Source organism: Thermobia domestica, chromosome 6 (genome assembly GCF_964235325.1).
Source record: "Thermobia domestica chromosome 6, izTheDome1.hap1.1, whole genome shotgun sequence".
Lineage (NCBI taxonomy): Eukaryota > Metazoa > Arthropoda > Insecta > Zygentoma > Lepismatidae > Thermobia > Thermobia domestica.
The window spans coordinates 57,263,779-57,275,816 of NC_137459.1; the positions used below are offsets into that span (position 1 = coordinate 57,263,779).

Below are 12,038 nucleotides of genomic sequence, written 5' to 3' on the forward strand. Positions count from 1 at the left end.
GTTGACTTTGTATACTTCAAAGTGATTTTATCAAAGATATAGTTTGGGAGAGACCGTAGGCTATATAGAACTTTTTGGCTTGTATCCTAATTGTAGGAGGGGCTGCAAAGGAGAAGAGGTGGTATAAAATTTATGTAAAAAATAAAATATATCACGTTGAGATACATATATGATTTACAATCTACAAGAAATATTGTGAGTGTAAGACACTTCTAGGAGAGAAGAAAGGGGATGAAACGTAAAATTAATCGAAAATGACCAATATTAGTGTCGAATCCAAAGTTTTCGAGGTCGCTGAGATGAATAGTGACACCTTTCATGGCATCTAAGTCCATGTTCAGTCCTGTTTTTGCATGGAAGAGGGAGGTGAGGAGAAGGGAAAAATAGAATGTTCAGAATGACCGAGATTAATATCGATTCATAGTTTTCGGAGTCCCTAAGCTGATTAGTAATATTCCAGATGACATCTAAGCTAAAGTTTAGTCAAGAATCTGTATATCAGTTGGCCTGGGAATGGATAGGGACAACGTTGAAGGTGTTGCATTTTTTCTTTAAATTTTACTCAATTCTTTTGACAGAGGCAGTGACGGAATCGTAGCTTTTAGTTACTTATTCTATTCGGTTTCTTATTTTCTGACAGAGGCAACGCCAAAGGCGTTACTCTTCGTTATTTATTCCACTCAGTTCTTTATTTTCAAATGTTGTGCATAAACATTATTCTTCCCGTACAAAGTCGGGTATTTCAGCTAGGAGACAATAAAGATAGAATGAACCTTCCGTATTTTTCCGATTCCTTCAATAGTTTCTTCAACGTTTAACATGTTCCATTGATTCTGGACAAAGTAACCCGTGACAACTCCAGCCCAAGTGATCTCATTCTATTGTAAGCCTAGATATATCGTTAGTTTTGTTTCTTTGTTGGTGCTTTCTCCGAAAGGTTCACACGATTACAGCCATCTTCTGCTAATTCTACAAACATTTCTTGCCTTTGAACATGTCAATTGTCGTAAAAGAAACATATAGCGTCAAAGATAGTCTTTGCTGTTATTAACATTCAACCAATGACGGATATTTATGAAAGTCACATCGGTAAATAAATTATATTTAGTCACTACAATGTAAGGGAAGAAAGCTTCATACAGCTTCAGAAAGCTGTAACAAGAATTAGTGCATTAGGTGAGCTTTCTTCAGTTTATAGCGATAAAATTTAAGTTTTTACAGATGTGACTTCCCTCAAGGATCACCACTGCCTTAATTCTTTTTATTAATGATTTAGGATACACACACAGTTTTGGGCATTCTAGAGTAGGGTGACCAGATTCTGACAAGCGAAAAGTAGGACACAAATATAATAGTATATGATAGTTCACTGCGTCGGCAATACGCATGCCCTTATTTCATTTAACGTTAACCTTAAATTAATAATTTATTTTTATGCGCCCAACAAAAATGTTGAAGGAATTCAACACAACTCCAAACGCTTTGATGAATGGCAAAGTGGTTTATTTATATGAACGTACAGTGAAACTTCGTATAGGGCTGAAGTTTTTAAATCGATTTTCGGAGCGAGGGATTATTTTAAGAAATGAGGGAAAATTTAAACAGGTATGACAGAATTTCTACTTAACTTAGTTAGCATCACTGTCGTAAATTGAAGTAGAAATCTTTCTTACGTTACCAATATGAGAGCAAGCCCTTCTCAGTAAAAACAATGTATTGCAAAACAGCAGCTTGTTGATTGTTCTCCTTCCCTAATTTTTTAAGGTGTGTTATAAAACACTCCGGCTCATCATTCAGGAAAAAATGCCTTTGGTTCAAAATGTGAATAAATAATGGATTATTAAGTTATTACAAATCAGTTAACCCAGGACATTTTGCAGGATACTTTAAAAAGAGGACATTTCTCGATTTTCTATGCGTCTTTGCAACACACAGGACAGCTCTTTAAAAAAACAATACTGTACTGCGAAAATCAGTACGTCTGGTCACCCTATTCTAGAGCCTTCTTGAGACTAAATGTTAACTTGGATTAGAATTTTGAATTTCATTACAAAGGCTATATGAGACGTGGATTTACAGTTTAAGGTGGAATTCGAACTACCGTAATGCGTTTAAATTTTGAGGTTCCCCACTGACGTGAGAATCGAACTTGGGATTGCATGCACCAAAGGCGAACTCATCAGCCTTTAGACTAGCGGGAAGGATAATAAATTTTTGTTTTGCCGTCTCTGACATAGGAGAACTGGGTTTTATCCTTGTTGTCTTTTTTTTTTGCAATTGATCATCCCTTTTCAAACCGATGCTCACTTTACACCGAGGATGTAAACTATATGAGATGATGTTACCATGGATGAGATTTATGGAAGATGAACATTTAGGCCATAAAATTGCAAAAGACTTACAGCTTATTCCTTGGACTTAACACAAAAATTAGGACAAATTCACCTGGACACTCAGGAATTCTTTGTATTCTAACTTTCGCACACAAACACACAGCTGGAATCTTTCATATCCTTCACGTACCTGTCCAGAACTGTTCTGTAAAAGTAAAATACTGTGGCATTGGTTATTGGCATTGTCATGGGTTATTTTTAAATTCAAATATTATCAAGGTTGAGTCGCTTTTAAGTTTCTCGGAATTTAGTGTAATTTTGCACGGAACTAATGATCATGCTATTAATAAAAGTGCTTACGCTTGGATAAATTTCTAGTTGCGCTTTTTATATTTATTAGAAGACACTGAACCCAATGTTTATTTTAAAAAAAAAAACATATTCCTCCATGGGTTTATGAGAAACATGATGTAAAACTGAGGATATAAATAAGTATACATATCCCAACTTTGAGTCAATTTTCACGTAACCTCAGGGTCGGGTATGGCTAGCAATAATTTCGTTAGATTGAACATCCTTGAATTAGTAATTATACAAAGCGCAGTAAGAAGCATGGGTAATTTTTGCTAGTGGCATTCGTTAGTTTTTAAAGACATTTTCTAAACAACCAGTCTTTAACACGTAATTATTCTGGTGAAAATAAGTTTACTTACACTTCGATGGGATCTGACATGTCTCAATTGTTTGTTTCACAAATATTAAATTGTGTTGTTCTTTTCTTAAAAATTAATTGCTAAGCCATATCTTTGATCTTTAGATCTTTAGTTCTTGTTTTGGCATTTTCAAGCAATCTCACGAAGTCGTAATCTTAAATTTTTCAAGTAAGTTCTAACCTCACATACATTCCAACATAGACTATATTTGTAAAGTTGCGTATAAGTACTTCATTCCCCTTTGAAGATGGTCTAGAAGGGTCATTGGCACCTGTTGTGTGGTATTGAGAGTCTTCGTATAAAATACCAATTTTATAATTGTAACAGCTACTATAAAATAGTAACATGTTCCGTTAGTCAGTCACTTTATACTGTTGCTGAAGCGCTCTCTAATATCGGTAATTTTTGATCATTTTATATATCTTCCCCTCCCCCTTCCCAAGTTGCGGGGCTGAATTTGGATTTAAACGTCATCGGAAATGTCACTGATTATCTCACCGACTCCGGATTCGGCACTAATATCAGTCATTTTCGATAATTTATATATATATATATATCGATCTCTCCCAAGTTTCGGGACTGAATCAAACGGCATCTAAAATTTTACTGTTCATCTCAGCGACCCCGAAAACTAGGGATTTGACACTAATATCTGTCATTTTCGATCACACACACACACACACACACACACACACACACACATATATATATATATATATATATATATATATATATATATATATATATATATATATATATATATATCCTTTCCTTGATAATGTTTATATTGCATTAGTTTCTATTGGTAGTGTAAATGTACCGTAAATATAATTATATTTTATTAATATGAAATAGAACATAATATTCACTTAGTTCAACCTAATTACTGTGTAGGTTTTTAGTTAGGTATACGTACCAGTGACATGTTATAATATTACAGGAGGGGAAAAGATAATTTGATATAGTTAAAAGATGCACAAGTTATGAAAAGTACATTTTTAAGTGGGTATGATCCAGCTATTGAGAACTCAATTGAAGAACTAAGTAAAGTATCAAGATTTATAAAATTTATTGTATGTTAAATATACTGTAACATGTAAATTGTACATGTTAAATGTGATAAACGATTGAATTTGTTACTTATTATCAACCTTAGCATTACAATTAGGATTCTCTGAAAACATAAATCTTATTGTATAACTTCATGGATTTAAACAGCCATATGTAGATATTGAATATCCACATCAAAATTTTTAAGTTAACAGATATTATACAATATCAATTTTTACGTGACACAAAAGCACCTAGATTAAGTATAGCAAAAATATCTGATATTAAATATGATAAAGTTCGAATACAACTTTTCGAGATGTTCATTATTTACCTCTTGGAAAATTTACTGTTAACACTATTGAAATAGTAGTAAAACATCCACTCAGAACGAGATTTACCTTTTCGTTCTGCAACATTGAGCGTAACACTTCATTTCAAACTCTCTGCTCTTAAACGAAAGGAAATTAGATCAAAACCTACATGTCATCAACGCTGGAGTGAAATACCTTACATTGCAGGACCTGTATCTCAAACCCGACATGGCATAGGTAATTTCTTTTAAAGAGTTAATAAGTTTTGCATTATCATTTCTTAAATAAAGCGCTAAAGCATTAGAGACGAATTCATGTCGTGAAGCATTACAAACGAAGTCAAGTTGCGGGCGATGTTTTAGAAAACCATCCATTTAAAGAATTTGTTCATACATGTGTGAAAGTAGCTGGTGGTACGTTAAACATAAAAGCTACATAATGAAGTTGGTGAGTTGCTGACTAGTAGCTGTGACAGACGGTCGTGTAAACGTAAAGCTCTTATTTCTAGAGTACAAAAGAAACGAAACATCAATATAGAAATATCTTTCGATAATGTCTTTACGAAGTTTAAAATGTACAGAATGCTGTACAAATGAACTTGATTTATATTTTATTCTAATGAAACAAACTCCTACTGAAGAATGTATAAATGGAAAATACCGTACGATTTCAACACTAACGTGAGAGAGAACTATTGGATTTGTTATTTGAAGTGAAACAAGTGCATTTATTTATCCTTTATATTTTTATGTACGAAGTGTAAAACCCAATTAAGCAAATGTAGGTAAAAATGATATCGTTGCACCAGTAAATAATTTCTTACATCATTATTAAATCAAACTGACTTTTCATTAAATGATTATTTAGTTCTTCATCCGGTTCATATCCTTACCGTACATATATTGAAGCATTATTAAATTATTTTTATGTTGTTAGTCAAACATATTTACCATGTGCAATGTGATATAACGATACTGCAAATAAATTTGATGTTTTAGATAATACTAACAAAAGTTTTAACAAACGAAGTAATATAGTAAGAAATAATAATCCATTTCAAATGTACGGACGTTTTTATACTGATAACTTTAGATCGTGCACTACCTAAAAAGTAAGTGTATGTGTAAAATTATGCGGCAGTAATGATGTTTAATATCTGGTGAAAATACTTCATATAAAGTTAAACATGAAGATATAACACTTCATACACGACGTATAAATTTAGCTGCTGATATATCTATGGAAATAAATACGCAAATGCTAATTAATCCTGCACAATTACATTTAACAAGAGTTGAAACAAGATCATATGGATACCTGCAAATATAGGTAAATTCTTTTATTCTAGATAATATCTTCTTATTTAACGTTTCTAAATGTATGGTTATCGTATTCATCTCCAATAGAGCCTTTAATGAAAAATCACATCTTAACCCATTTGAAGCTCAAAAATTTAATGTTTGCAAACTGCGATTGCAAGTTGTATTATATTCTTTCCTTCCGATCACCTCACCTTAGGTTTTGCAAACAATTTATATCTTCAAAGTTACTACACTCTGATCTCAGGTACGTAATATATTTCAAAATTATTCATATACTCCTTTTTAATGATTATTTACACGGATGTGTATTTATGCACTTATTGTGTCCCCTATAGTCATATTAGATGATAATACATGGTAAGACGTACGGGATGCACCAGTAAACTTAAAAGTTTTACTTAACTATTAGCTGAATATACCCATTCTTTGCATGGGGCTGTATTAGGAAGTCAACGCCTGTGAGAGTATTACCATTCATTTCAGTGACCGCGAAAACTATTTATTTGACATTAATATAGGTGACTTAAAGCTATTTTAAATGACTCGCTATCCCGCCCCCCGCTGACCTCCGGCACGCATACAATGGTAGCTGATTTTGCAAGTCATCCCTAATTAGACTGTCACCATTGATCTAAGCGACCGCGAAAACTATGGATTTGTCACTAATATCGGTCATTTTGGATTACTTTTACATGTCTCGGTTCCCCCCGGTGACCCTCAGCCCGCAGTCTAATAGGGTGAATTTGAAGGTTAATGCGATCGGAGCTTCACCATTGATCTCGGCGATCGCAAAAACTATGTCTTCGACACTAATATCGGTCATTTTCTACTACTTTTACAGGTTCCGCTAAACGCCCCCTGAGACCCCTGGTTCGAATTTTGAAATAAATCGCTTCGCCCTGGTCTGGGACCTAGACCGAGGTATCCGTGACCAAAATTTGGTAACTCTCCGTCAACTTGCTGGTCCCCAGACCGGTTCCGGTAAACGCTCCCCCTGAGAACCTCCTGGTTCGAAATATTAAAAAAAACACTTCATCTTGATCTGCGGCCTGGACCAAGGTACCCATGACCAAATTTTGGTAACTCTCGGTCCACTCGTCTGGTCCCCAGGCCGCACATTGAAAGACAAACACACAAACATACTCTTTATTTTATTTATATTAGATAATTTAACTCAAGCTGTCACCTGTAGCATATGCACAATTTGATTATTTTACCCAAATTGATAAAGATAGAAATATTTATACGGATAGTATCATAATTTGAGTAAAAGTTTTGTTGTACACTTCTCCGCATTTCATGATATTGATAATTTTATTGTAGAAGATATAGCAATTGTCGATCCGTACATACCTTTTATTCAAAACTGGATCTGTAAACCACCATATTCGTTATATGAACTGTGTGAACCACTCATAGAAAGAAATAAATATCTAACAGATAAAACATATGGTGTTAGTTGGTATGAAGACGAGCTAACGTTCCTACCGTTCTCAATGATGTGCTAATGTTCCTACCGTTTACACTTATGGTGAAACTAGGGAATATTTCTGAAAAAAAAAATACAAGGGAATACTACAAATTTAGAAGAAATTTACTGTTCGAAATATTCATTAGATTTCCAAGTGTACAAATGCGTTCATAGTAAACATCGTTTAGACATTATAAATACAGTATACATGAACTGTTGCATGCAAAATTTTAAAAGCATATGTCTATGTACTGTATGTGAACAATAGTGATTCTTACATATCTACACTAATTAAAAATGATAAGTGATGAATTGTTAAAAGTGTTACTTCAAGATAAAAGAACGGGTGCAACTGTGAGTGGAATATATTGATAGACTTCCATTGCTTGTGCAATCACCAATAGGATTAATCATAAACTCAGATAAATCAGATTCTCTAGGATTCCATAGGGTTTGTTTTTATATTAATAAAGATAAACGTGCATTTTATTTTGATCCTTTAGCATTACATATACCGAAAGAAAGAAAAAAAACACTTTTTATCAAGAAATAGTAAAATGTATTTTGTAAATCACAAGTTGATCAAGATAATTCAACTTTATGTGAATATCTTGTTTATTTTTTTTCCTTTCTAACATTATAAGACATAATTCAATTCAAAAAACTAAAATTATTTAGAAAACATGAAAAATAACGGTATTGTATTAATCACGTATAGAAATTTTTTAAAAATTGTGGTGCGTTACGATATGCACATCCTGATTTTATCACAATATTTATATGAAAAGAGGATGCTCATTAAATACATTTCTATGTAATTAATCTAATGGTGGACAATGTTTATTACAAGATCAATAACATTATCAAATGCAAGTATTTTCTTGATTCAAATGGATTTTTCTAAACCTTTACAACAAAAGTTTGCATTCTGATAACATAATTGATATACATGCTTAGGTATGTGTGATACAGTATATCCATTCTTATTATTCCAACTTAGACCGTGTGAATTTAAAGTTAACCAATCGATTTATTTTTGGCAATCTAACGATAATAAACTATATTCTATTTGTGATTTTACCAAACAATAGAAACTTGTTGTATCATCGCATGCAGTTAAACAAAATTGACGAATTACGAATTCGATATCAAACATTGTAAATACTTGTATGCCAATTATGTATTGATTAACACATGGTAAAATTTAATATGAACGTTGTATGACAAATTGATTTGTCCCACAAATTCATTATTTCACATGTTTTATAATAAATTTTATGATTGAGATTTCACCATGTTCTTCTTGAAACGCTTGAAAAAATTAACAAGAGTTTAATAATTGGATAAATATTTTACAGCAAATGTTCCAGTATTATGAAGATGAATACATTATAAACAAGTTTTAATTTACACTTATCACAGTGCACGGGATTATAACGCAAGTATACATTTATAGTTTTAGATCCAATAATATGTGCTTATGAAAAATCATAAAATATTTCATTTTGTATACTAAGATTTGCTAAGGTACTCCACGCACGGGTTTCCAATGATTTGAAATCTACAAACAATCATGTGACCAATTATAATAAGCTTCAAGTGTGCACCAATCACATTAATGAATTTTCAAATTACCATCTGCCAATTACTTTTTTTATACACTCTGCACCCACATAATTTGATCTGCACTTACATCTTACTAGCAGCTTCCGATGATACATGAGGAGACGCGGTATCTGTTTGTCAAATAGTGTTAACTTCATCTTTAGATACTGTAGATATTTCTTTTTCGATATTGTCGTTCTTAACCGTATCCATGACTATTTTCAACTGATGTCCCTATTTACTATAACACAACATGTGATGGTCTACATACTTAAGTTAACAACTTCTTCTGACGCCATCTAACGGTCCGCTTTCTCTAATTGTGCTTCTTCTTTACCAATTCCAGCTTCATTCTTTTCTCAGCGCTTGTTCGAAGATGCATATGCATCTACATTCTCAACACATGTACAAAAGTATGTCCATACAATTTAATATACCATTTAGTACTTTTTTAAAAAAATAATGAAAAACCTCTACTCATCGATACTTCTTTAAAAATATTTATACTTACAAAAATAAACTTTCAAAATGATGATTATGAAACATTTAAAATGTTCATACATGTGAAAGTAAACTTTCCAAAATGACGACAAAGTATAACTTAAAATAACATGATCATGTATCAAGGAAAAATTTAAAATTAGGTTCAGGATCATGGCAAGGCAAAATTTTAAAATTAACACGGTCACGTGAACTACAAACGGTTCACAATGATGACAATGTAATTTTAAAATTAAAAGGACCTATATTTCACCCGGTACGGCGACCTATAAAGGTAACCAAGAAAGGTATGTTGCTTTTTCCATCCACCACCTTCGAACATAGATATGCCACCCAAGACGTACCTGGAAGATCAAAGTAGTCCCAACCAACATCGATGAAATTCTGCCAACGTTCTGGATGGCCATATATTCCATCACCATAGCACTTGGTGGGCCGTGAAGCGAAGAATGTATCAAATGCATTTTGCACCTCTAGTAGGCATTTGAACTGGCGTCCTCTAAAGTGATTGTCCAAGGAATAGAGCAGGTGAGAATCGGACTGTGCAATGTCCGAGGATTATGACGGATGCAATAGTGTTTCCCATCCAAGGCGTAGAATGGTGTCCCGGGTCGTCCTAACCACAAGAAGCTTAGCGTTGTCCTGTAACAGGAGGACCCCTTTGCGATAGAGAAGTGCTGGCACAAGAGTTTTGAGTTTTTCTTGGACACGGCAGTACACAGTTGTGTTGATGCTTCGACCAGCTGGTAGCAATTCCTGACGCACAATGCCACGAGCAGTTTACCAGACACACAGGAGGACCTTCTTGTGGTGAAGTCCTGGTTTCGGCAGGTTTTGGAACCGGTTCATGAGATACTAACTAATGATGACTGCTCCGTTTACCTTCGTACAGGACCCACTTCTCATCACATGTCAACACCCTGTCGAGAAATTGCTCTTTCCTCAGACGAGACAGCAAAGAAACACAAGTGTCTGCTCGAGTTGTGTTCTGGGACGGAGTCAAATCATGTGGGACCCATCGACCCAACTTGTAGTGCTTCCCAAGTTAATGGAGGTGGTACCAAATGGTATCTCTACTCACACTGAATTGTAGTCCCAGTTTCTCTCATGTCTGGCCACTGTTCGCCTCAATTGCTGCCTGAAGATCTTCATTTTGTACACGTGTTGGTCTTCTGGCACGTGGTTCGTCTTCGAATGTTTCTTCACCGTCCTTAAACTTGTTAAACTACCACTGCACTGTTCATGTGGTCATGACACCTTCACCAAAGGAATGGGCTATCTTTCACCCCGATGCAGCAGCGTTTGATCCCAGTTTGAACTCGTACACCATACACACCCTTCTCTGTGGAGTTCCATGTACACTCTGTCCTTATGAAAGTTAACGGTGTAACTGAACTTCCACAACCAGGTAGTATGTTGGATATATCCACACCAACAACTGACCTTCGCCTTATCTCCATTCGCATTCAACTCATGGTGTGAAGGCTAATTGAATACAGACCTCCACAAGAGCGACTTTCTTGGTTACATTTATACATAACAGTATCCTTTGACTTACATAATACTCCATAATACTTCCATAGACGTATTCTCCCTTGATCTTAGGCGAATAGTGGTATTTTCCGCCTTATTGACGACTGCCAACTTCATTTCTACTCTTATGCAACGTCCAAAAATTTTAGTGGATGAATATTGTTAAATAGTACTTTGAAATTTGTGTCGATAAATTACGTATATGTGAGTTATATATTCCTGGGAAGTAAAGTTCGTTGCTATTTTGTTTGTAAGTTTAACTTGTGTGATGTTGAATGGTGTAAATCCAAACCATTCTAACTTTTCTTCCTTTAATTAGATAAGTAGAAGGAACTTTAGGATAATGTCCCTGTCAAGTATTCTAAAATTTATACCTGAAATTCATGAAACTGCCTTTTTTGGTTACTGTTCATAACCTAAAACTACTACATGGAATCTCTGTAAGTAAAGGATTCGCTTTCATATAAAATCGTACATTTATGACTGTTCAAAATATTCTGGTGCCGGTTTGCCGTAAAGCAAAGTGTATGTATTTGAAATAGCAAGTAGCCTGCTTGCCGTAACAAAGTAAAACACGTTTCTTCTGGTGCACAAGAAATAGCAATTAGTTTCACGAAGCATGTCTAGAATTGTACTGGAAACTATTTTCTTCATAGGATAGATAATGCGGCAAATGTATTGTGCTGCATAACTTTTTGATGAACGCAAATGATAACGTATGAAATATATCGTCCCTTGACGTCACGTCCCCTTGATGTTCTAACCTGAGAGTGCGCATTGAGTGTCAAAGTGATTCATGTCGCCTCTTCCGAAGTGGACTTCGCTAACGTCTTTCTGCTACCGTGTCTCACGCAATACCGCGACTGAAACAAAGAAAAAAAAAGGTCAAGTCGAAGTGGCATTGTAGACTTTCGTTTCTTCCTATATCTCTCCAAACATTCATCATTGTGTTCAGATAGGCTCTTGTGTTTCTTTAGTGAGCGTTCTTAAATCGATACTAGCTGCAACACTAAATAAACAAGGCGCTTTATAGCTTCTTAAAACCCATTTGGGAGACTTATGTGCTGGGTAAAACACTACATGGTAACCATGGTTACCACGTGCTCTTATGTAGAGTCTAACCACACCACATCCAGCGGGCGTGCTGTCCTGACTAAGACAAAGATTGGAATGGTAATACCATCATTAATATAAAA

The 12,038-nt window shown here is 34.4% G+C and overlaps 1 protein-coding gene across 5 annotated transcripts in view; it reads right to left on the reverse strand.

Annotated features, from left to right (window-relative positions):
* LOC145688018 (uncharacterized) overlaps positions 1-12,038 on the reverse strand; it is a 553,165-nt gene that overhangs the window by 158,836 nt on the left and 382,291 nt on the right. The window lies entirely within an intron of this gene.